Source organism: Convolutriloba macropyga, chromosome 10, assembly GCF_964194025.1.
Source record: "Convolutriloba macropyga chromosome 10, txConMacr16.3, whole genome shotgun sequence".
In the NCBI taxonomy this organism is placed as follows: Eukaryota; Metazoa; Xenacoelomorpha; order Acoela; family Convolutidae; genus Convolutriloba; species Convolutriloba macropyga.
In genome coordinates, this window is record NC_134477.1 from 34,679,174 (window position 1) to 34,704,302 (window position 25,129).

Consider the following 25,129-nt stretch of genomic DNA (forward strand, 5'->3'; position numbering starts at 1 on the left):
CAAATGGAACCAAACTCGGTATCGAGTATCCCATGGGTAACTAGATTGTAAAACAAAAAGATTTTTTGGAAAAACTTGCCTAGGAAAAAAGTTAGTTTTTCAATCGGAAATTTTGAGTTATTCGCTTATTCTATTTTCAAAAATATAGAAATTTCATCGGGTCAAGGAGTTGTCCAAATCGAACCAAACTCGGTATCGAGTATCCCATGGGTAACTAGATTGTAAAACAAAAAGATTTTTTGGAATTGCTTGCCTAGGAAAAAAGTTAGTTTTTCAATCGGAAATTTTGAGTTATTCGCTTATTCTATTTTCAAAAATATAGAAATTTCATCGGGTCAAGGAGTTGTCCAAATCAAACCAAACTCGGTATCGAGTATCCCATGGGTAACTAGATTATAAAACAAAAAGAATTTTTGGTATAGCTTGCCTAGGAAAAAAGTTAGTTTTTCATTCGGAAATTTGCTATTATTTCAAATAAATAATTTTAAAAAAAGGTATTTTTCATCGGGTCAAGGAGTTGTCCAAATCGAACCAAACTCGGTATCGAGTATCCCATGGGTAACTTGATTGTAAAACAAAAAGAATTTTTGGTATCGCTTGCCTAGGAAAAAAGTTAGTTTTTCATACGGAAATTTGCTATTATTTCAAATAAGTAATTTTGAATATTTTTAAAAATAGGTCTTTTTGATTAGGTCATAGAGTGGTCGAAAGTGAACCAAACTCGGTATGCAGTTTCCCATGTGTAGGTAGAGTGTAGGAGAAAAAGAATTTTTGCTATAGCTTGCGTAGAAAAAAAGTTAGTTTTTCATTAGGAAATTTGCGAATTTCGCGAATAACGAATTTTAAAAATAGGTCTTTTTCATCGGGTCAAGGAGTTGTTCAAAGTGAACCAAATTAATATCGCAGACTACCAGTACTATTTAGGTTGTAATGCGAAAAGAATGGTCCGCTTAACGTTCCTAGCAAAAAAGTTAGTTTTTCATACGGAATTTTGCTATTATTTCAAATAAATAATTTTAAAAATAGGTCTTTTTCATCGGGTCAAGGAGTTGTCCAAATGGAACCAAACTCGGTATCGAGTATCCCATGGGTAACTAGATTGTAAAACAAAAAGAATTTTTGGTATAGCTTGCCTAGGAAAAAAGTTAGTTTTTCAATCGGAAATTTGCGAATTTCGCGGATAACGAATTTTAAAAATAGGTCTTTTTCATCGGGTCAAGGAGTTGTCCAAATGGAACCAAATTGATATCCCAGACTACCAGTACTATTTAGATTGTAATGCAAAAAGAATGGTCCGCCTAACGTTCCTAGAAAAAAAGTTAGTTTTTCAATCGGAAATTTTGACTTATTCGCTAATTCTATTTTCAAAAATATAGAAATTTCATCGGGTCAAGGAGTTGTTCAAAGTGAACCAAATTGATATCCCAGACTACCAGTGACATTTAAGTTGTAATGCAAAAAGAATAGTCCGCCTATCATTCCTAGAAAAAAACTTCGTATCTCAATCGGAAATATCGACTTATTCGCTTATTCTATTTTCAAAACTATAGAAATTTTATCGGGTCAAGGAGTTGTTCAAATCGAACCAAACTGGGAATGGAGTATCCCATGGGTAACTAGAGTCTAAAACAAAAAGAATTATTGGTATAGCTTGCCTAGCAAAAAAGTTAGTTTTTCATACGGAAATTCGCTATTATTTCAATTAAGTAAATTTGAATATTTTTCAAAAATAGGTCTTTTTGATTAGGTCATAGAGTGGTCGAAAGTGAACCAAACTCGGTATGCAGTTTCCCCTGTGTAGGTAGAGTGTAGGAGATAAAGAATTTTTGCTATAGCTTGCGTAGAAAAAAGTTAGTTTTTCATACGGAAATTTGCGATTAATTCGAATAATTAATTTTGAAATATAGTATTTTTGATCGGGTCAAGGAGTTGTTCAAAGTGAACCAAATTGATATCCCAGACTACCAGTACTTTTTAGGTTGTAATGCGAAAAGAATGGTCCGCGTAACGTTCCTAGAAAAAAAGTTAGTTTCTCAATCGGAAATTTGCGAATTTCGCGAATAACGAATTTTAAAAATAGGTCTTTTTCATCGAGTCAAGGAGTTGTTCAAAGTGAACCAAATTGATATCGCAGACTACCAGTACTATTTAGGTTGTAATGCAAAAAGAATGGTCCGCCTAACGTTCCTAGAAAAAAAGTTAGTTTTTCAATCGGAAATTTGCGAATTTCGCGAATAACGAATTTTAAAAATAGGTCTTTTTCATCGGGTCAAGGAGTTGTTCAAAGTGAACCAAAATGATATCCCAAACTACCAGTACTATTTAGGTTGTAATGCAAAAAGAACGGTCCGCCTAACTTTCCTAGAAAAAAACTTCGTATCTCAATCGGAAATATCGACTTATTCGCTTATTCCGTATTCTTTTTTCAAAAAAATAGTGAAATTTTATGGGGTCAAGGAGTTGTTCAAAGTGAACCAAATTGATATCCCAGACTACCAGTGACATTTAAGTTGTAATGCAAAAAGAATGGTCCGCCTAACGTTCCTAGAAAAAAAGTTAGTTTTTCAATCGGAAATTTTGACTTATTCGCTTATTCTATTATCAAAACTATAGAAATTTTATCGGGTCAAGGAGTTGTTCAAATCGAACCAAACTGGGTATGGAGTATCCCATGTGTACCTAGATTATAAAACAAAAAGAATTTTTGCTATAGCTTGTCTAGGAAAAAAGTTAGTATTTCATACGGAAATTTGCTATTATTTCAAATAAATAAATTTAAAAATAGGTATTTTTCATCCGGTCAAGGAGTTGTCCAACATGAACCAAACTCGGTATCGAGTATCCCATGGGTAATTAGATTGTAAAACAAAAAGAATTATTGGTATAGCTTGCCTAGCAAAAAAGTTAGTTTTTCATACGGAAATTCGCTTTTATTTCAAATAAGTAATTTTGAATATTTTTAAAAATAGGTTTTTTTGATTAGGTCATAGACTGGTCGAAAGTGAACCAAACTCGGTATGCAGTTTCCCCTGTGTAGGTAGAGTGTAAGAGATAAAGAATTTTTGTTGTAGCTTGCCTAGGAAAAAAGTTAGTTTTTCATACGGAAATTTTCACTTATTCGCTTATTCTATTTTCAAAAATATAGAAATTTCATCGGGTCAAGGAGTTGTTCAAAGTGAACCAAATTGATAGCCCAGACTACCAGTACTATTTAGATTGTAATGCAAAAAGAACGGTCCGCCTAACTTTCCTAGAAAAAAAGTTAGTTTTTCAATCGGAAATTTGCAAATTTCGCGGATAACGAATTTTAAAAATAGGTCTTTTTCATCGGGTCAAGGAGTTGTTCAAAGTGAACCAAATTGATATCCCAGACTACCAGTGACATTTAAGTTGTAATGCAAAAAGAATAGTCAGCCTAACATTGCTAGAAAAAAAGTTCGTATTTCAATCGGAAGTTTTGACTTATTCGCTTATTCTATTTTCAAAAATATAGAAATTTCTTCGGGTCAAGGAGTTGTTCAAAGTGAGTTGTTCAATATCGGATCATAGAGTTGAACCGATATGATGAATTGACATCCCAGGCTGACAGTATTCTGTAGCTTGTAATACAAAAAGAATGGTCTTCCTAACGTTACTAAAAAAGTTTGTTTTTCAACTAGAGAGAACTGGACAAATTTTTCTGTTACTGAGCACTTTTTTATTCTTCAGTTTTCCTTTTTTTGTGAAGATAGCAATTGCGGTGTTTCGTAAGCTGACTTGCGCGGCTGAAAAACTGCATTTGCTATCCTATCAGAAAAAGAAAGGCTGAAAATAAAAAAATTGTATTTTTTAAAGAAATTGTCCTTTCCAAACTTTTTAGCTATTTTTAATTTTTTCTCGAAATGCTAGACTGTTCTATGTTGATTTTTGACAATTTTTTGACGTGTCTCACATTTATGCTGTTCATTGAATTGAATGCTTCGCATAGAAATGTGATATGATGATTTTATTTGTGTTTGCAACTTAGATGACTTAGGTCTACTTTTTGCTTCTTAAATAGAGCGTTTTTTTTCTTCAAGTCACTCTAAATTGACATCGTTTTGACCTTATGATCTTCACGACCTATTAATTTTCATGAGTAGATGTCTTAAGATTGATAAAATTAACATGTTTGTTGTAATTGGGTCTAGTAAAGGAAAACCTTTTTCTAAATATCAAAAAAACCTCTCAAAAGTCAACATTTTTCCGAATTTTTGAAGATTTAAAGAATCGTGTTTTTTTTCGGCTTTTTTTGAGGTTCCCTAGGATAAACTACTAGTACTAGTATTATGTGGATTTTACAGCAGATCTTTGCCCCGCCAGACGTTTGTACAAACAAAGGAGATATGGCACTTGGAAATATCGACCCTTTCGTTTAGTCTTTTTTCGAAAATAGTGAAGTTCTATGGGATCATAAACCCGTTTATATATCGGACCTTAAAGTTGAACCAATCTTATTGCTCAACTAACAGTTTTGTGTAGTTTGTAACACAAAAAGTATGGTCTTCCTAACGTTACTAAAAAAATTGTTTTTCAACTAGAAAGAACTGGACAAATTTTTCTGTTACTGAGCACTTTTTATTATTCAGTTTTCCTTTTTTTTTGTGAAGATAGCAATTGCGGTGTTTCGTAAGCTGACTTGCGCGGCTGAAAAACTGCATTTGCTATCCTATCAGAAAAAGAAAGCCTGAAAATGAAAAAATTGTATTTTTTAAAGAAATTGTCCTTTCCAAACTTTTTAAATATTTTTAATTTTTTCTCGAAATGCTAGACTGTTCTCTGTTGATTTTTGACAATTTTTTGACGTGTCTCACATTTATGATGTTCATTGAATTGAATGCTTCGCATAGAAATGTGATATGATGATTTTATTTGTGTTTGCAACTTAGATGACTTAGGTCTACTTTTTGCTTCTTAAATAGAGCTTTTTTTTCTTCAAGTCACTCTGAATTGACATCGTTTTGACCTTATGACCTTCACGACCTATTAATTTTCATGAGTAGATGTCTTAAGATTGATAAAATTAACATGTTTGTTGTAATTGGGTCTAGTAAAGCAAAACCTTTTTCTAAATATCAAAAAAACCTCTCAAAAGTCAACATTTTTCCGAATTTTTGAAGAATTAAAGAATCGTGTTTTTTTCGTTTTTTTTTGAAGTTCCCTAGGATAAACTAGTAGTACTAGTATTATGTGGATTTTACAGCAGATCTTTGCCCCGCCAGACGTTTCTACAAACAAAGGAGATATGGCACTTGGAAATATCGACCCTTTCGTTTAGTCTTTTTTCAAAAATAGTGAATTTCTATGGGATCATAAACCCGTTTATATATCGGACCTTAAAGTTGAACCAATCTTATTGCTCAACTAACAGTTTTGTGTAGTTTGTAACACAAAAAGTATGGTCTTCCTAACGTTACTAAAAAAATTGTTTTTCAACTAGAAAGAACTGGAAAAATTTTTCTGTTACTGAGCACTTTTTTATTATTCAGTTTTCCTTTTTTTGTGAAGATAGCAGTTGCGGTGTTTCGTAAGCTGACTTGCGCGGCTGAAAAACTGCATTTGCTATCCTATCAGAAAAAGAAAGGCTGAAAATAAAAAAATTGTATTTTTTAAAAGAAATTGTCCTTTCCAAACTTTTTAGCTCATTTTTAATTTTTTCTCGAAATGCTAGACTGTTTTATGTTGATTTTTGACAATTTCTTGACGTTTCGCACAATTATGATGTTCATTGAATTGAATGCTTTGCATAGAAATGTGATTTGAATATTTTATTTATGTTAGCAACTTAAGACTTTGGTCTAATTTTGCTTCTTTAATAGTGCCTTTCTGCTTAAAATCTCTCCGATTAGACCAGATGACCTTCACAACCTATTGTGTAGATTATGAGTAGATGTCTTAAGATTGATAAAAGTAACATATTTGTTGTAATTGGGTCTAGTAAAGCAAAACTTCTTAATGTCAAAAAGTCTTCTCTCAAAAATCAACAACTTTCCGAACTTTTAAAGATTTAAAGTATTTTGTTTTTTTTCCGGTTTTGATTGCTGTTCCCAAATTTGAACCAGTAGTACTAATAGTATGTAAATTTTGCTGCAAGTCCTTGGTCCGCCTGATATTCCTACAAACAAAAAAGATATATCTTTTGGAAATATCGACTTTTTTGCTTAGTCTTTTCAAAAACAGTGAAGTTCTATCCGATCATTATTATCTAGTTTGTAATACAAAAAAAATGATCTGCTTTACGTTCCTACGAAAAAATGTGTATTTCAACTAGAAAGATCAAGAACAATTTGTCTGTTACTCAGACCTCTATTGTAAATCAGTTTTCTTTTTTTGTAAAGATAGTGATCGCGGTGTTTCGTGAGCTGACTTACGCGGCTGAAAAACTGAAAGAACTTATCAGAAAAAAAGCTAAAAATAAAAAAAGTTATATTTTTGAAAGGAATTGTTATTTTTTTAAATTTTTGAGCCACTTATTAATTTTTCTTGACATGTTAGATTGGTTTATGTTGGTTGGTGTTTGGTCAATAAAAGTGGTGTCCTATCAACCTCCTTTAGCCTACGAAAACAGTCTTAGTTTTGTTTCCAGAGTGTTATGGAAAAAGAAAATCAAGATGATTGTAGGCGTAAAAGAGGTCGCAGAAGTCGAGAAAGTGTCGTGAAGAGGAAGAAAAAATATCAAGATAAGCAAATTGGTTTTTTAAAGAAGCGGCAAAACCTTTGTGAAGAGGAACTGAAGTAAGCAAAAGAGACTATTTCAAGGCTCAATGTGCAAATCTCTCGTTTCAAAGGCAGATCTGGCTTGCAATCAAGAGTAAGTTTTTTAACTGTAATTGTTCTGGCCGTTCCTTTTGTCAGAATTATTTTGAACATCTGATATCTAGAAAAACTTTCCGTTTTAATATTGGTAAAGTTTTTTTTCGTTTGGAAATAATCTGAGTTTATCTCTTTAACAAAGTTAGAATAATTGTATAAATTGTTTTTTAGAGTGTACTAAACAATGGCAGACCTCAAAGGTTTTGCGTTAAAATGCAATCCGAGAAAAATCAAAACCACGATGGTCGGGTTCAGAGGAGAAACGTTATTAAGCGACTTGCAGCTGTGTCACAATTTAGTGTCAGCAACTTTAAAGTACGACACGAACGCTGCCTGGGTTCTGGATCTTTTGGACAAGTGTACGCTGGGTCTTTTGGTTTCAAACAAAAAATTCAATGTGTTGTAAAGATCGCTAAAAAAGGAGCAGAAGAAGATTTGATTCTCGAAGGCCGAATTCTTAGAAAAATTTTTGATGAGCCGGTGGACTCTAACCAAATGTTCTTCCCCTTTCTCTATGGTTATCACAACGATGAAAAAGGTCTCGTAATGGAGCGTTTTTTCGGATATTCTGTGAAACAGCACGCTCTCGGAAGTATACAAAATGATTGGATAAAGCGAATAACTGAAATATCGAAAGCACTTATGTTCCTCCATTCTAGAGAAATTCTGCATCTTGACATTCACGCAAGCAATGTTCTGGCCTCACCCGATACTACAAAGCTTATTGACTTCGGTAAAGCAACGTTAGAAGATTTTGCTGTCACTTACAACCTTGATGCTGTGGAACGAGAATTGTATAATGGAAGATATCAGCAAATTGAGTTTGAGCTGAGAAATGAAAAGCTCTGTAAAACTAAAAGCTGCTCCGATGTTTACAGTTTGGGTGCTCTCATTCTATATATTGTTGAAAAATGCCCTATTTCAGTGGACATAAAATGCAGGCTTGAAGTAATAGGTAAAAATTGCTGTGCACCTCGTGCAATTAGAAATTCTTTGGACCTCATTATTATTGAGTTAAATGAACTGTCGCCTTAAGATGAACTGCAATAAAAAAAATTCCCGTTGTTGAGAAAATCTGATCTTCAAATTCTGAGTACATCATGTAAACTTTACAGAGCGCAATTTTATGGTTTGGAAGATACAGTTTGAGGGAAAATAAAGTTTTCGTTGGTTGCCTTGTATTTGAAGATTTTCGTTGGTTATCTTGTATTTGAAGACTAACAAAAGACTCACATTATCTGAGATAGCGTTGGTTAAGTGGCTTCTTGTTTAGCATTGCCACTTTACCTGTTTACCATTTAGCAATTTTTCAATCGAATTGGTAATGCTCAATTATCCTAGCTTCTAAATCGCATTTTTTAATAATCACAATTCTTTTGTTTTCAGAAATGAGTGAGCCAAGACGAACAGAGCGTTCAAATAAAGGTTTTAACTCTCAGCTACACTCCGATTTGTATGAAAACGAGAAGCTTCAGAAAAGTGCTAAGGGGAAATTATGGCTTTTCTATTACAAAGGGGACACGAATTCTTTCCCAATAGAATACAACAGCTGTAGGTGGCCGGAGGGAACAACTCTAGCACAGAAATTAGAGCTTCGTATTGGTGACAAGATGTCAATTCGTCACAAGAATGTACCCATAGAAGCTTCTCTGAGTGGCATAGTGTTAAAAGCTGACGTGGTTAGAGCAGAAGCTGCAATTGCAAAAAAAGTTGCAGATGCTGATAGAACTTTGACAGATGTGAGCTACCATGGGTTAGTTAAAATTAGTAGTAACTATTTTTTTGCTTATTGTTATTAAGAATATCTGCACAATCCATTAGAGATTTGTAGAAAGCTTTAGAAAATTCTTTGTCGTGTCAAAGCAAAGATAGCTTTTTTTTGTTCAGTGATGCGGATCAAAGTGAGGTTGCGTCATTGGAGCGTTACGAAGCGCCAGTCCTCCCTAAGACAAAAGAGAAGAAGAACCACTCTTCTGATTCAAGGAAATCAGCTCCTCCAAACAAAAAGCTGCGTTTCGATGATTCTGTTGATGATAAAGATATCAGGGCACAAGATCCTGTTGTAACATTAGGTGCAACTTCAACTCCGGTAGAGGTATTTTTTTTAATCATCTAAGCAAGATAACCAAAAATATTTTTTAAAAAAAGTTTGCAAACAATTTTTTAAATCGTTAGAATCAAATTGATTGTGTTAACGGTTCAGTTTTTTTATCTGTTTTCCAATGTTTTTTAGAATACGAAACCAATAATGGAAGGAGCTATGAAAGCCCTTGTTGATGCCTTCCAGACAAAATTCAAAGAGGCTGTGAAGGTGCAGGAGGATTACACACGAAAAATGGCAAAGGAAAATCAGATGTTGCGCGCCAAGTTAACAACCTTAATTAAGAAAGCGCGTCCTTCTATTGCTTCGTCGGAATTGAACCCAATACCAAGCCGTGTCGAGGGAGATAGTATTTGGGTTGGAGATCTGGACTTCATGACACTAGTTCCAGATAGCGGACCTTCTTCTTTTGGGTGAACTGTAGCAGCAGCTGCTTTCGGAGAAGGTGATAAGTGCAAACTAATCAACGAGAGGATTGGTCCTAAATTGTCAAAAAAAGGCGCAAGAACTCCCTGCGATGCTGATCTCGAACAGAAGTTCAGAGATTGCATTGCTCGAAACTTCTCGAATGACATTCAAGCTGCAACCGAGAAGGCGATTTCGGGAGCAAACCAGTATGGACTAGAAATGAGGCAACGTTTCCCTACAAAAATTTTGAAGCGTGATGCCGAAAATATACCACCTACAGTCAATGATTTGAACAACTAAGTCTACTTATGGCTTGTGGAGTCTAAAAGAGGGCAAGGCAATTCGCTCTTAAGCGTTGCCAGACTTTTTTGTACTCAGATTATTTCTATATTTTGATAATCTTGGCTGTCATCAGAACTGCTGATATTGTTTCCTGGCAGTCATCAATTGTGCTGTTGTGAACACATTGAGGAGTTCTCAGTTTGCGAAACAAAATGAAAAACTAGTGCTCTCTAACTTATTATACTCAAACAAATTGTCTTCTGCTTCTTTTCACATAGTCGCTTTTTATGCTACCGATGTATTCAATTCTCTTGAAACTGCCCTACAGCTGCATTTATTGCTCCTATTTATAAAGTTTCTCCTCTCAACTTTTATTATGTTTGTTTTTCGTTGCTTAGTTCAGCTTCAACTCCAGCAGACTTAAAGGTTTTCATACCTAATCAGGATTACCAAACATTTTTGTACCCGGATTCTTACTACTTTATTTTGATAACTTTGGCCTTTATAAAATGTGCTGATATTGTTAATTCGCAGCCATAAATTGTGCTGATGTAAACATATTGAACATTTCTCAGTTTGAAAAACAAAATGAGAAAACTAGTGCTATACGTTTTTATACACAAACAAGTTCTGTTCTGATTCTCTCACTATATTTGCTTTTCGTACTGCAAGTTCAGGTCTCTTGAAACTCTCTTAGGGCTGCATTTTTTGCTGTTTCTTAATAGTTCTCAACTTTCACCATGTTTGCTCTCTATCGTTTTATAAATGAAACGTTTCCTAATAATTGATCTTCGTTGCTTCTTTTGACCTAAGTGTTGGGAAATATTCGACAGTGAAGAGGAACACTCAATCTTAAGGTTTCATTGTCAATTTTTTTTGGAAAAATTTCCTAATCACACCTCGTTTTTTAATTCTGGAACCTAATTACTAGTTAACGAAAATTTTTCCTTTTGTGAAACGTTATCTAGAACTTGTCCTGTCAAATGTTTCACCTTTTCAGACAAATGTCCGAGTCCGACAGGAGCGAAGTGTTCTCTTCAGAAGAGGAAGCTGAAGTGTTCTTTGCAAAATTGCCAGATTCAAAGAGGGTCAAAAGAGCTCGTTTCGAATCCGAGGACGAAGAAAATGAAGCAAAAAATTTATCAAAAACGTCAACTTTGAAAAAGAAGAGCTTACGTTGAATCTGAAAACGAGGAAGAGTTAATTGAGGCGAGTTTAATCGAAAAAGCTACTGACGCCAGCAATGTAGTAACTCCAAGCGGCGTAAACGTTGCAAGCTCTGAAGTGCCTTCTAGTGTTGAATCTTTGATACACCCAGTAGTCGATTTGTTTATATCTTCAGTTGACACAGTATTGGAAGAGCATAAAAACAACCTTAAGCAGCTTCGCATTAAAGAAAAAGCATCGAATCGCGAGTTTATAGATTCTCTCCACCACTACATGTTCGGTGAAGGTGCAGCTGCCAGTAACGATCGATCCGCGTCACCAGTAATAGTGAATGGTTTCAATTTAATGGAGCTGCAAGCGGGACCTGAGCCATCGAAATTCGGACGCAAGTTAGGGAAAAAGATGTTCGGAGATAACTCTGACTGCCTGCTTACTACTCACATGATAGGACATCAACGGTCATTCTCCGAAATGCGGGAAAAAGTTGACGAGCACCTGGAGGAAGCTTTCGAAAGTTAGGCTTAGGAAATTTTTCATTATATTCATTATATAAGCAAAATTAAGTAAATTTGTTTTCCTGCTAAATCTGAATGCCTAGATTGAAAAAGTTTGAAACAAATTTTACTGGAGCGTTCTGCAGAAAGACCTAAGTGTTCATTTAAAATGACTCTTATTCTATCTAAAATTCTGTGTGATGTATTATCCCGGCTTTGATTTATTGTTTTTGTTTCAGAGGTTGTCAAAGCGAAATATCCAAGACAATCGGAAATTGCCTTTCGTGAAGCCAGAAATGCCGCAAACCAAATGGGCTTAGATCTTAGAAGAAAATGAGATCGTCACTCTCACTGGCAAGATCTCAACCCTTTTCTCTCCAACTCAGCTGCGATTTAATTAATAGGCAATTTTTGATTCTCTAATGAATGAATTTAGTTTCTCTAATGAAACAATAACTCTGCCGTCTTCTGTTTGATGTTCATTTGTACACATTCTTTATGTGAGTTTTAAGTCGAGCTGTTATATTGAACTCGTTTTATAAAAAGATGTTTTGTACAACTAAAACCAAATTGTTTTTGCATATGAATCGACATGTATAAAGGAGTTCACCATTGAATTTTTTCAGATGAAATGAAATACAAGAATAAAAGCTTAATTTTGGCTCAGTGCGATGCTCATGTTACATCTTGTTTGGTTCAGCGAGACAATTTACCTGTGCAGTCTATGGTTGATAGAATAAGTGAGTCAGAATATTCAGAAAAACTTACCAATAATGCACTTTACAAAAAATTTGATTCTTTGCTGCGACAAAGCTACCTTGAGGCGAAAGAAAACAAGTTCGAGTTTAGGCCAGATAGTTTTGGTGGCTATGGTTTGCATTATGTTGGTGAAACTGTACTTAAAGCTTTTCAGTCAAACACTTTAATCTCAAATCTTTGGGCAGCTTTAGAAAAGATTGATACGGAAGATGAAGACAAAATTAAGCCAATCTCAGTTTTTAAGCCGACTGATTTTTGCAATTTGTCGCGAATAATGATCGGCTCTGTCAGGTTCGTGAATCATTCCTGCTTTCCCAATTGCGAGTACGAAGTAAAGGATTGGAAAAACCGTAAATGCGTAAAACTGAAAATAATCCGGGATATCGATCCGGAGAGTGAATTAACGGTTTTTTACGGCGAGTCATATTTTGGAGAGCAGAATAGTGATTGCTTGTGCCCTCATGTTGACAAACACAATAACACTACTACTACTCTTCCTGCAGTTCAATTTTATCTAAAACCCCAGCAAAAAACAGTTGAAGCCAATTTAAGGTCTCGATTTATCAGAAAAAGGAGAAGAAATTTCGTGGGCTTTGATTGCAAGCGAATGCGAGCTCGAACAGAATTAAGGGCGTTCGATTCCGACAGTTCAGATGCAGAGACCTCTTCAGACTTTTCAGTAGAGACCACACAATCTGTTGAACTTTTGTCCGATGCAGATAACAGGCAATTAGCAGCGTACAATCAGATTTCTTCACCGCAAGTTGTTCACCCACCCCTGCCTTTCATTGACGATGTGTCGACCATAAACGCTGATATGGACGACGCAAGTGTTTCTTCTGCCGACGGTTCTTCTTCAAACGAACTCGAGCCTGCTTCAGATGCCAACTTCAGGCTTTGCGTCAATGCTATCACAGAAAAGCACGGCACATCTGATGCGGAAGCGAGGGACTGGGTCAAATTGGTAAAAATTGTGAGTTTTCGCGATGATCTTCCCAGCTTCAAGACCATAAAAAAACAATTTCATATAAATAAACTTGCGCTTTCGGCAGTCGTGAAAAAGAATGGCGATGGCGAATTTATCAAGTTGAATTTTGTTGAAGAGCTAAAAACTTTATTGAAAGATAACATTAATCTCTTTTATTCGTACGATTCGAACCACGAGAAGCACAGTGATTTGCAGCTACCTTCAGCTTTTAACTTTGCCACAAAAACTATCGATGTGTTCCTCATTATGAACTCAGATGGTGTGCGGCTCGTGAAGTCGTCGAGTAAATCGTTGTGGCCTGTATGGTTTGCGATAGCTCTTTTCCCACCCGTGAAAAGGTCTCTCTTCGAAAATATTGTTCTAGCTGCATTGTGGTTTGGTAACAACAAGCCTTCATGGGACGAGGTGTTTCACGTAAGTTTTTCTCTAATACATATATATAAAAACGAAAAGTATATCTGACATTTTTTTCAGGTCATAAAGAACGATCTGCAAACTAATTTTTCCATAAAGTTTCAAAGCCATGTCTTCACTGTGAGATATCGGGTTGTACTTCTGGTGTCAGATATGCCAGCAACCGCATCTATGCTGAATATGCATCATCATCTCGCCACCTACGGTTGCACGCTATGCCTGGCAGAGACCAAAAGACAAGAACGAATCCGATATTATCCATTCAAACGATTCAAAATGAGAACCGCTGAGATACACAATGAGTGCCTTCGAATACTTGAACGCCAGAGATTGAAACCATTCAAAGGTGTCAAGGGGAAAAGTCAACTATTCGATTTGATACCGAATTTGCCTTTAGCTGCACCAGTGGACGCAATGCATCAAGTTTATTTGGGTGTCACTAAAGTGATGATGCAAGTTATTGTTGACAAAACCAGGAAGACAGATATTGCAAGCATAAACTCCCTCATACAAGGCCTGAAGGTGAGAACAATTAGAAATATTGAAAATTGACTTCTGCGCAGATAAATTATCTCAAGTTTGTTTTTAGTTGACCTCCGATTTCAAGCGTAGTGTTCGAACGCTCAAATATCTGGAATTTTTCAAAGCCAATGAATACAGAGCGTGGTTGTTCTACATCGGACCAATTCTTTTCAGTTTTTCTGTCGATGAAGACATCTACAATAGATTTCTACTACTTAGTTACTCAATTCGACTACTAATGGTGTCTACAGAACATACTGACGAAGCTGAGAGATTAATTTTTGATTTCCTGGAAAAAACGAAGGCACAGTATTCGGACGTTGTTTTTTCAGCGAATACTCATTCCCTGATGCATTTGGCGTGGCAAGTGAAGCAATTCGGTCCTTTGTGGTGCGCCTCTTCAATGATGTTTGATTCTGCGAACTACCTTCTGCAGTCCAAGTTCACTGGTTCGGTCAATCATTTACCTTTGATAATTGAGGGCTACCATCGGAATAAACAATCTTTGCGAGAGAGTGTTCGACATGACAAACTTTCGGACTACTGCAACTCTCTCAGAAAAACATCGAAATTTTTTCGTAAACTAGCAATTAGCAATGGAGTTCCCGACGACTTGTGCAATGCAGGGGACCTGTTTTACAGCAACTACCAGTCCTCTGCGTTCCATTTAGATTCTCTTGCCCATTCCTCCTCGTTTAACAGCTCCATTTCCTTCAAACACAATAACAAACTGCGGTTTGGTCAGATTCGTTTGTTTTTCAACAAAAATGGAGCTGAAATGATAGGTGTTTACCAATTCAAAGTTGTTCAAACGACAAAATGCCCAACGCCTGTTTCTTGTGAACTGTATTCATTCGTCAAAGTTGAGAAAACAAGAAAAGTGTACACGCTGTTTGTAGATGCGATCCACGAGAAACTTCTTCACATCTACGTCAATGATATGCATTTTCTCGTCCCGTTGCTTTCTCGTCTTGAGCATGATTAACCTTTCAAAGATTCAATATTGTTGTTGATAATTGAAAATTTATTCGAAGTTTTCTTTATTTTCAAGTTATTAAAATTTGGGGCTTTGATCAGTATATATGATACCTATAAATGATTTTGAGTAACAAAGTCCGTTTATAGAGGTGACTTTTAATAGAGTCCTTATTACCAGTGAAGTTCTTTCTTCTCAAGCTGTTTTTTTGGTGTTATCTTGAGGAACTTTTTCCATATTTTAGATTAGGTTGTTTTTTTTTCAAAAACTCAGGATATCAGAATCACAACGATATTGTAAGATGATTATGTCTATTTTGTTCAATCTTTCTGATAACATATGCCAGAAAAAACTATGATTACTTTAATTTTTTACCTTGAAAATAACGTTATTATGGCACGACGAAAAAAAAAAATCTACGAAATCAGTTTTTTTCAATGAAAAATCATGATTAGGATACAAACTGAATAAAGATTCTTAGCTGCTTCAATTCATGGTTTTTGACTGGGCTGGTTTCCCTTGTTAGCCTTATACTGTTTTCATACAAAAGTCTTGCCAATTACTTTTTTAGTACCCTTCTCCTGCAGTTTTCGTTTCCTATTAACCATATAACCACCATAAATGGTTTTCTTAAAAACCATAAACCGACCATTAATGGCTTTCTTGAATACCATGAACCTTCCATAAATGGTTTTCTTAGATACCATGCACATTCCATTTATGACCGTCTTGGATACCATAGAGTTACCATTAATGGTGATCTTAGATACCATAGAGGTTTCATTAATGGCTATCTTGGATACCATAGAGCTTCCATTAATGGCTATCTTAGATATCATACACCCGACCATTTATGGTATCTTGGATACCATGGTAAGATCATACACGAAAATTTGGCCCTCCGTGGATGGAACCATAAATGGTCTTAAGTATGGTATCTAAGATGGGACAACCCGGGATATCTAACCTACTTCCACGTTTTGCATAACTAAGTTCCATCGTTGAAACATCGTTGGTACATCAAGAGTGAAAGTGGTCACAGTTTTGTCACTCCTTTCCACAAAACGCAAAAATTTAGTGAAATTGCCTTTTCAGAAATTGGCCACGTTATGGTTAATCGTTTCGATTCTCTTCATCTGAATTATACACACCCGGACCAGATTTTTTTTCCTTTAACCCCAACCCCCATCCCCAACGTAATAGTCAAATATCCTGTAGCGCAGCCATCATGGTAATTAAACAGTAATGGGAGGACAACGACTTTGTGAGGTGCTATTTTTGGAAATACTCCCATATTACTGGTCATAATTTTAGTGGGTGCTATAACGGGAGACCCTACATTTTTTCAAGATTCTAAAGTTGATCATACAGGTGAAGTAATTGCTCAATATCCGAATGGAAAAAAAACTTGAATGCGTGTTTCAGCAACAAATTGGAATTAAACAAAGTAGAAAGTGGACCAACAGGTTATCGAAAATCGTTTGGAAATTGACCTCGCCCAATCTCTTGTTCGCAACTAAAGTTAGTTACTAAACCGAATGTATTGCTTTTTTACAATTAGGTGTAGACACAAAGTCTAAATTACTCCCCCTAGTGTGAGTGTGGTATGAATGGCAGTTTTTTTTCTTCGGATCTATTCTGTCTGTTTCTGGGGGTGCAATTGAAATGCACCCACTAATCTGGGGGGGGGGGGGGGGGGGGGGCAGGCATCTATTCTGTTCTGGTGCCCACCTTAGTGAGCTTATGTTTTTTACGCCCCCAGGCGCACGTGCTTTTTTTAAATAGTAACATGCATGGAACAACATATAATTCGTAACTGGGCCGTAAAAAACACCGGGGGGGGGGGGGGCAAATCAGAAAAGATCCGGTGGCCACAAAAGGAAAAGATCTGAAGAGTTAGTTCCCGTAATGAAACAAAGCCTTCTTCCTAAAATCACTTTGAAACAATTTTCAAAATGAAGTTTTAGATGAGGCCACGGAATTTTTCGGCTTCGTTTAAATTTGATTTCCCGCATTCGTATAAGTTTTTCAAATGAGTGACGCTGCTTATTACATTTCTCTCCCTCAATTTAGTGGGTGCATGTTATTCGCACATCTAGAGACGCTCGTGCCACAATTTTTAACAACTTTATTCCCTAGTCGAACTCCGACGCTTATCTTACGAGATCTTGCAAGATTCTTGCAAATGACGCTTATCTTGCAAGATCTTGCAAGATTCTTGCAAATGACGCTTATCTTGCAAGATGCAAGATCCGGACGCCTATCTTGCAAGAAACTTGCAATATCTTGCAAGATAGATGTCGAAAATGTTCAAAAAAAGTGAAATTTTAAAGTCCCATTAACTCAAAGATCATTTTCTCTTATGAGTTCAGACGTCAAAGGGAGAAAAGGGTTGGCGAAAATGGTTCGCAGACGTCAAAGGGTTGGCGAAAAACGTAAAAGTAAACGGTCACTTTTCTCAACCTTCCTATCCCTTGTAAACTCATCCTATAGCATAACGGCACTCCTTCTGAAGCTAACACACAGTTTAAGGAAGAAAAATAGGGTACAAAAATTTTTTGCCTTAAAAATATTTTCTCGGTCCTAATCGGAAAGTTTCATATCAACTTTTACCGTCGATAACGTGTTTGAAATACTCGTTTCCACAAAAAAAAGTTCAATGATCGTTTCAATGGTTCATTCTAATCACAATAAAATTGAATCACTTGGTAAGCAAAAAAAAAAGAGTCATAAAAAAGCATCCAGAGCGTTCCTGCTTATGCTATATATTGCCATAATCGACTTTTTGTTCTGTAAATGAGACTTTTCTGTGAGTCCATTCACTTTGAATCATTAATAGGTAGCAAGGGCACAAAAAACTAATTGTCAGTAATCAACTGAGAGAGAAAAAAACACATAGTCCCCCCAATATAGTCAATCATGCGTTTTGTGTTACGATATTATAACGTTTTTCAATGATTAAACATGTACCTGGCGAAAAACGTAAGCGGTCAATTTGCTCAACCTTCCAATCCCTTGTAAAGTCATTCTATAGATTAAAGGCACTCATACTGAAGCTAACACACGGATTAAGGAAGAAAAATAGGGTCCAAAATTTTTTTGCCTAAAAATTATTTTTCTCTCGGGCCTAATTGGAAAGTTTCATATCAACTTTACCGTCGATAACGTGTTTGAAATACTCGTTTCCACAAAAAAAGTTCAATGATCGTTTCAGTGGTTCATTCTAATCACAACAAGTGTGAATCACTTGGTAAGCACTAAAAAGGGTCATGAAAAAGCATCCAGAGCGTTGCTGCTTATGCTATATAATGTTGTAATCGACATTTTGTTCTGTAAATGAGACTTTTCTGTGAGTCCATTCACTTTGAATCATTAATAGGTAGCAAGTACACAAAAAACCAATTGTCAGTAACCAACTGAGAGATAAAAAACATATAATCCCACCAATATAGTCAATCATGCGTTTTGTGTTACAATATTATAACAATTTTCAATGATTAACCATGTACCTGGCGAAAAACGTAAACGGTCTGTTTGCTCAACCTTCCAATCCCTTGTAAAGTCATCCTATAGCTTAAAGGCACTCCTACTGAACCTAACACACGGATTAATGAAGAAAATAGGGTTCAATTTTTTTTTTGCCTAAAAATTTTTTTCCTCTCGGGCCTAATCGGAAAGTTTCATATCAACTTTACCGCCGATAACGTGTTTCAAATACTCGTTTCCACAAAAAAAGTTCAATGATCGTTTCAGTGGTTCATTCTAATCACAACAAGTGTGAATCACTTGGTAAGCACTAAAAAGGGTCATAAAAAGCATCCAGAGCGTTCCTGCTTATGCTATATAATGTTATAATCGATTTTTTGTTCTGTAAATGAGACTTTTCTGTGAGTCCATTCACTTTGAATCATTATATAGGTAGCAAGTACACAAAAAATCAATTCTCAGTAATAAACTGAGAGATAAAAAACATATAATCCCCCCAATATAGTCAATCATGCGTTTTGTGTTACGATATTATAACGTTTTTCAATGATTAAACATGTACCTGGCGAAAAACGTAAACGGTCTGTTTGCTCAACCTTCCAATCCCTTGTAAAATCATCCTATAGCTTAAAGGCACTCCTACTGAAGCTAACACACGGATTAAGGAAGAAAAATAGGGTTTAATTTTTTTTTGCCTAAAAATTTTTTTTCTCTCGGGCCTAATCAGAAAGTTTCATATCAACTTTACCGTCGACAACGTGTTTGAAATACTCGTTTCCACAAAAAAAGTTCAATGATCGTTTCAATGGTTCATTATAATCACAAAAAATGTGAATCTCTTGGTAAGCACTAAAAAGGGTCATAAAAAAGCATCCAGAGCGTTCCTGCTTATGCTATATAATGTTATAATCGTGTTTTTGTTCTGTAAATGACACTTTTCTGTGAGTCCATTCACTTTGAATCATTGATAGGTAGCAAGGACACATAAAACCAATTGTCAGTAATAAACTGAGAGAAAAAAAACATATAGTTCCCCCAATATAGTTAATCATGCGTTTTGTGTTACGATATTATAACGTTTTTCAATGATTAAACATGTACCAGGCGAAAAACGTAAGCGGTCAATTTGCTCAACCTTCCAATCCCTTGTAAAGTCATCCTATAGCTTAAAGGCACTCCTACTGAAGCTAACACACGGATTAAGGAAGAAAAAAAGGGTTTAAATTTTTTTTTGCCTAAAAATTTTTTTTTCTCTCGGGCCTTATCGGAAAGTTTCATATCAACTTTACCGTCGACAACGTGTTTGAAATACTCGTTTCCACAAAAAAAGTCCAATGATCGTTTCAATGGTTCATTATAATCACAAAAAATGTGAATCTCTTGGTAAGCACTAAAAAGGGTCATAAAAAAGCATCCAGAGCGTTCCTGCTTATGCTATATAATGTTATAATCGAGTTTTTGTTCTGTAAATGAGACTTTTCTGTGAATCCATTCACTTTGAATCATTGATAGGTAGCAAGGACACATAAAACCAATTGTCAGTAATAAACTGAGAGAAAAAAACATATAGTCCCCCCAATATAGTTAATCATTGGTTTTGTGTTACGATATTATAACGTTTTTCAATGATTAAACATGTACCTGGCGAAAAACGTAAACGGTCACTTTGCTCAACCTTCCAATCCCTTGTAAAGTCATCCTATAGCTTAAAGGCACTCCCACTGAAGCTAACCCACGGATTAAGGAAGAAAAAAGGGGCCGAATTTTTTTTGCTTAAAAATTATTTTTCTGTCGGGCCTAATCGGAAAGTTTCTTATCAACTTTACCGTCGATAACGTGTTTGAAATACTCGTTTCCACAAAAAAAGTTCAATGATCAAGTCAATGGTTCATTCTAATCACAACAAGTGTGAATCCCTTGGTAAGCACTAAAAAGGGTCATAAAAAAGCATCCAGAGCGTTCCTGCTTATGCTATATATGGTTATAATCGACTTTATGTTCTGTAAATGAGACTTTTCTGTGAGTCCATTCACTTTGTAACGGACTCACGATATTATAACGTTTTTCAATGATTAAACATGTACCAGGCGAAAAACGTAAGCGGTCAATTTGCTCAACCTTCCAATCCCTTGTAAAGTCATCCTATAGCTTAAAGGCACTCCTACTGAAGCTAACACACGGATTAAGGAAGAAAAAAAGGGTTTAATTTTTTTTTTGCTTAAAAATTTTTTTTCTCTCGGGCCTTATCGGAAAGTTTCATTTCAACTTTACCGTCGACAACGTGTTTGAAATACTCGTTTCCACAAAAAAGTCCAATGATCGTTTCAATGGTTCATTATAATCACAAAAAATGTGAATCTCTTGGTAAGCACTAAAAAGGGTCATAAAAAAGCATCCAGAGCGTTCCTGCTTATGCTATATAATGTTATAATCGAGTTTTTGTTCTGTAAATGAGACTTTTCTGTGAATCCATTCACTTTGAATCATTGATAGGTAGCAAGGACACATAAAACCAATTGTCAGTAATAAACTGAGAGAAAAAAACATATAGTCCCCCCAATATAGTTAATCATTGGTTTTGTGTTACGATATTATAACGTTTTTCAATGATTAAACTTGTAACTGGCGAAAAACGTAAACGGTCACTTTGCTCAAACTTCCAATCCCTTGTAAAGTCATCCTATAGCTTAAAGGCACTCCCACTGAAGCTAACACACGGATTAAGGAAGAAAAAAGGGGCCAAATTTGTTTTGCTTAAAAATTATTTTTCTCTCGGGCCTAATCGGAAAGTTTCTTATCAACTTTACCGTCGATAACGTGTTTGAAATACTCGTTTCCACAAAAAAAGTTCAATGATCAAGTCAATGGTTCATTCTAATCACAACAAGTGTGAATCCCTTGGTAAGCACTAAAAAGGGTCATAAAAAAGCATCCAGAGCGTTCCTGCTTATGCTATATATGGTTATAATCGACTTTATGTTCTGTAAATGAGACTTTTCTGTGAGTCCATTCACTTTGAATCATTAATAGGTAGCAAGGACATAAAAAACCAATTGTCAGTAATCAATTGAGAGAGAAAAAACATATAGTCCTCCCAATATAGTCAATCATACGTTTTGTGTTACGATGTTATAACGTTTTTCAATGATTGAACATGTACCTGGCGAAAAACATAAACGGTCACTTTTATCAACCTTCTAACCACTTGTAAAGAAATCCTATAGCTTAAAGGCACTCCTACTGAAGCTAACACACGGATTAAGGAAGAAAATTAGGGTCTAAAATTTTTTTGCCTAAAAATTATTTTTCTCTAGGGCCTAATCGCAAAGTTTCATATCAACTTTACCGTCGATAACGTGTTTGAAATACTCGTTTCCACAAAAAAAGTTCAATGATCGTTTCAATGGATCATTGTAATCACAAAAAGTGTGAATCACTTGGTAAGCACTAAAAAGGGTCAAAAAAAGCATCCAGAGCATTCCTGCTTATGCTATATAATGTTATAATCGATTTTTTGTTGTGTAAATGAGACTTTTCTGTGAATCCATTCACTTTGAATCATTGATAGGTAGCAAGGACACATAAAACCAATTGTCAGTAAAAAAATGAGAGAAAAAAACATATATTCCCCCCAATATAGTCAATCATGCGTTTTGTGTTACTATATTATAACGTTTTTCAATGATTAACATGTACCTGGCGAAAAACGTAAACGGTCACTTTGCTCAACCTTCCAATCCCTTGTAAAGTCATCCTATAGCTTAAAGGCACTCCCACTGAAGCTAACACACGGATTAAGGAAGAAAAAAGGGGCCAATTTTTTTTGCTTAAAAATTATTTTTCTCTCTTGCCTAATCGGAAAGTTTCTTATCAACTTTACCGTCGAGAACGTGTTTGAAATACTCGTTTCCACAAAAAAAGTTCAATGATCAAGTCAATGGTTCATTCTAATCACAACAAGTGTGAACCCTTGGTAAGCACTAAAAAGGGTCATAAAAAAGCATCCAGAGCGTTCCTGCTTATGCTATATATGGTTATAATCGACTTTATGTTCTGTAAATGAGACTTTTCTGTGAGTCCATTCACTTTGAATCATTAATAGGTAGCAAGGACATAAAAAACCAATTGTCAGTAATCAATTGAGAGAGAAAAAACATATAGTCCTCCCAATATAGTCAATCATACGTTTTGTGTTACGATGTTATAACGTTTTTCAATGATTGAACATGTACCTGGCGAAAAACATAAACGGTCACTTTTATCAACCTTCTAACCACTTGTAAAGAAATCCTATAGCTTAAAGGCACTCCTACTGAAGCTAACACACGGATTAAGGAAGAAAATTAGGGTCTAAAATTTTTTTGCCTAAAAATTATTTTTCTCTAGGGCCTAATCGCAAAGTTTCATATCAACTTTACCGTCGATAACGTGTTTGAAATACTCGTTTCCACAAAAAAAGTTCAATGATCGTTTCAATGGATCATTGTAATCACAAAAAGTGTGAATCACTTGGTAAGCACTAAAAAGGGTCAAAAAAAGCATCCAGAGCATTCCTGCTTATGCTATATAATGTTATAATCGACTTTTTGTTCTGTAAATGAGACTTTTCTGTGAGTCCATTCACTTTGAATCATTGATAGGTAGCAAGGACACATAAAACCAATTGTCAGTAAAAAAATGAGAGAAAAAAACATATATTCCCCCCAATATAGTCAATCATGCGTTTTGTGCTACTATATTATAACGTTTTTCAATGATTAACATGTACCTGGCGAAAAACGTAAACGGTCACTTTGCTCAACCTTCCAATCCCTTGTAAAGTCATCCTATAGCTTAAAGGCACTCCCACTGAAGCTAACACACGGATTAAGGAAGAAAAAAGGGGCCAATTTTTTTTGCTTAAAAATTATTTTTCTCTCTTGCCTAATCGGAAAGTTTCTTATCAACTTTACCGTCGAGAACGTGTTTGAAATACTCGTTTCCACAAAAAAAGTTCAATGATCAAGTCAATGGTTCATTCTAATCACAACAAGTGTGAATCCCTTGGTAAGCACTAAAAAGGGTCATAAAAAAGCATCCAGAGCGTTCCTGCTTATGCTATATATGGTTATAATCGACTTTATGTTCTGTAAATGAGACTTTTCTGTGAGTCCATTCACTTTGAATCCTTAAAAGGTAGCAAGGACACAAAAACAAAAAACCAATTGTCAGTAATCAGTTGAGAGAGAAAAAAACATATAGTCCCACCAATATAGTCAATCACGCGTTTTGTGTTACGATATTGTAACGTTTTTCAATGAATAAACATGTACCTGGCGAAAAACATAAACGGTCACTTTGCTCAACCTTCCAATCCCTTGTAAAGTAATCCTATAGCTTAAAGGCACTTCTACTGAAGCTAACACACGGATTAAGGAAGAAAAATAGGGTACAAAATTTTTTTGACTAAAAATTATTTTTCTCTCGGGCCTAATCGGAAAGTTTCATATCAACTTTACCGTCGGTAACGTGTTTGAAATACTCGTTTCCACAAAAAAAGTTCAATGATCGTTTCAAGGGTTCACTCTAATAACAACAAGTGTGAATCACTTGGTAAGCACTAAAAAGGTTCATAAAAAAGCATCCAGAGCGTTCCTGCTTATGCTATATAATGTGATAATCGACTTTTTGTTCTGTAAATGAGACTTTTCTGTGAGTCCATTCACTTTGAATCCTTAATAGGTAGCAAGGACACAAAAACAAAAAACCAATTGTCAGTAATCAGTTGAGAGAGAGAAAAAAATATAGTCCCACCAATATAGTCAATCATGCGTTTTGTGTTACGATATTGTAACGTTTTTCAATGATTAAACATGTACCTGGCGAAAAACGTAAACGGTCACTTTGCTCAACCTTCCAATCCCTTGTTAAGTCATCCTATAGCTTAAAAGCACTCCTACTGAAACAAACAGACGGATTAAGAAAGAAAAAAAAGGGCACAAAATTTTTTTGCCTAAAAATTATTTTTCTCTCGGGTCTAATCGGCAAGTTTCATATCAACTTTACCGTCGATAACGTGTTTGAAATACTCGTTTCCACAAAAAAAGTTCAATGATCGTTTCAGTGGTTCATTCTAATCGCCAAAAGTGTGAATCACTTGGTAAGCACTAAAAAGGGTCATAAAAAGCATCCAGAGCGTTCCTGCTTATGCTATATAATGTTATAATCGATTTTTTGTTCTGTAAATGAGACTTTTCTGTGAGTCCATTCAATTTGAATCATTAATAGGTAGCAAGGACACAATTAAACCAATTGTCAGTAATCAACTGAGAGAGAAAAAAACATATAGTCCCCCAATATAGTCAATCATACGTTTTGTGTAACGATGTTATAACGTTTTTCAATGATTGAACATGTACCTGGCGAAAAACGTAAACGGTCACGTTTATCAACCTTCTGATCACTTGTAGAGTAATCCTATAGCTTAAAGGCACTCCTACTGAAGCTAACACACGGATTAAGGAAGAAAAATAGGGTACAAAATTTTTTTGCCTAAAAATTATTTTTCTCTCGGGCCTAATCGGAAAGTTTCATATCAACTTTACCGTCGGTAACGTGTTTGAAATACTCGTTTCCACAAAAAAAGTTCAATGATCGTTTCAAGGGTTCACTCTAATCACAACAAGTGTGAATCACTTGGTAAGCACTAAAAAGGTTCATAA

The 25,129-nt window shown here is 35.4% G+C and overlaps 1 long non-coding RNA gene across 3 annotated transcripts in view; it reads left to right on the top strand.

Moving 5' to 3' along the window:
* The window catches only part of LOC142348472 (uncharacterized), a 217,707-nt gene that overhangs the window by 28,102 nt on the left and 164,476 nt on the right, over positions 1 to 25,129 (top strand). For all 3 annotated transcript variants that reach the window (XR_012760739.1, XR_012760740.1, XR_012760741.1), the window contains exon 2: positions 16,368 to 16,463. This is a non-coding gene — a long non-coding RNA (uncharacterized LOC142348472). The remainder of the gene's footprint in view (positions 1 to 16,367; positions 16,464 to 25,129) is intronic.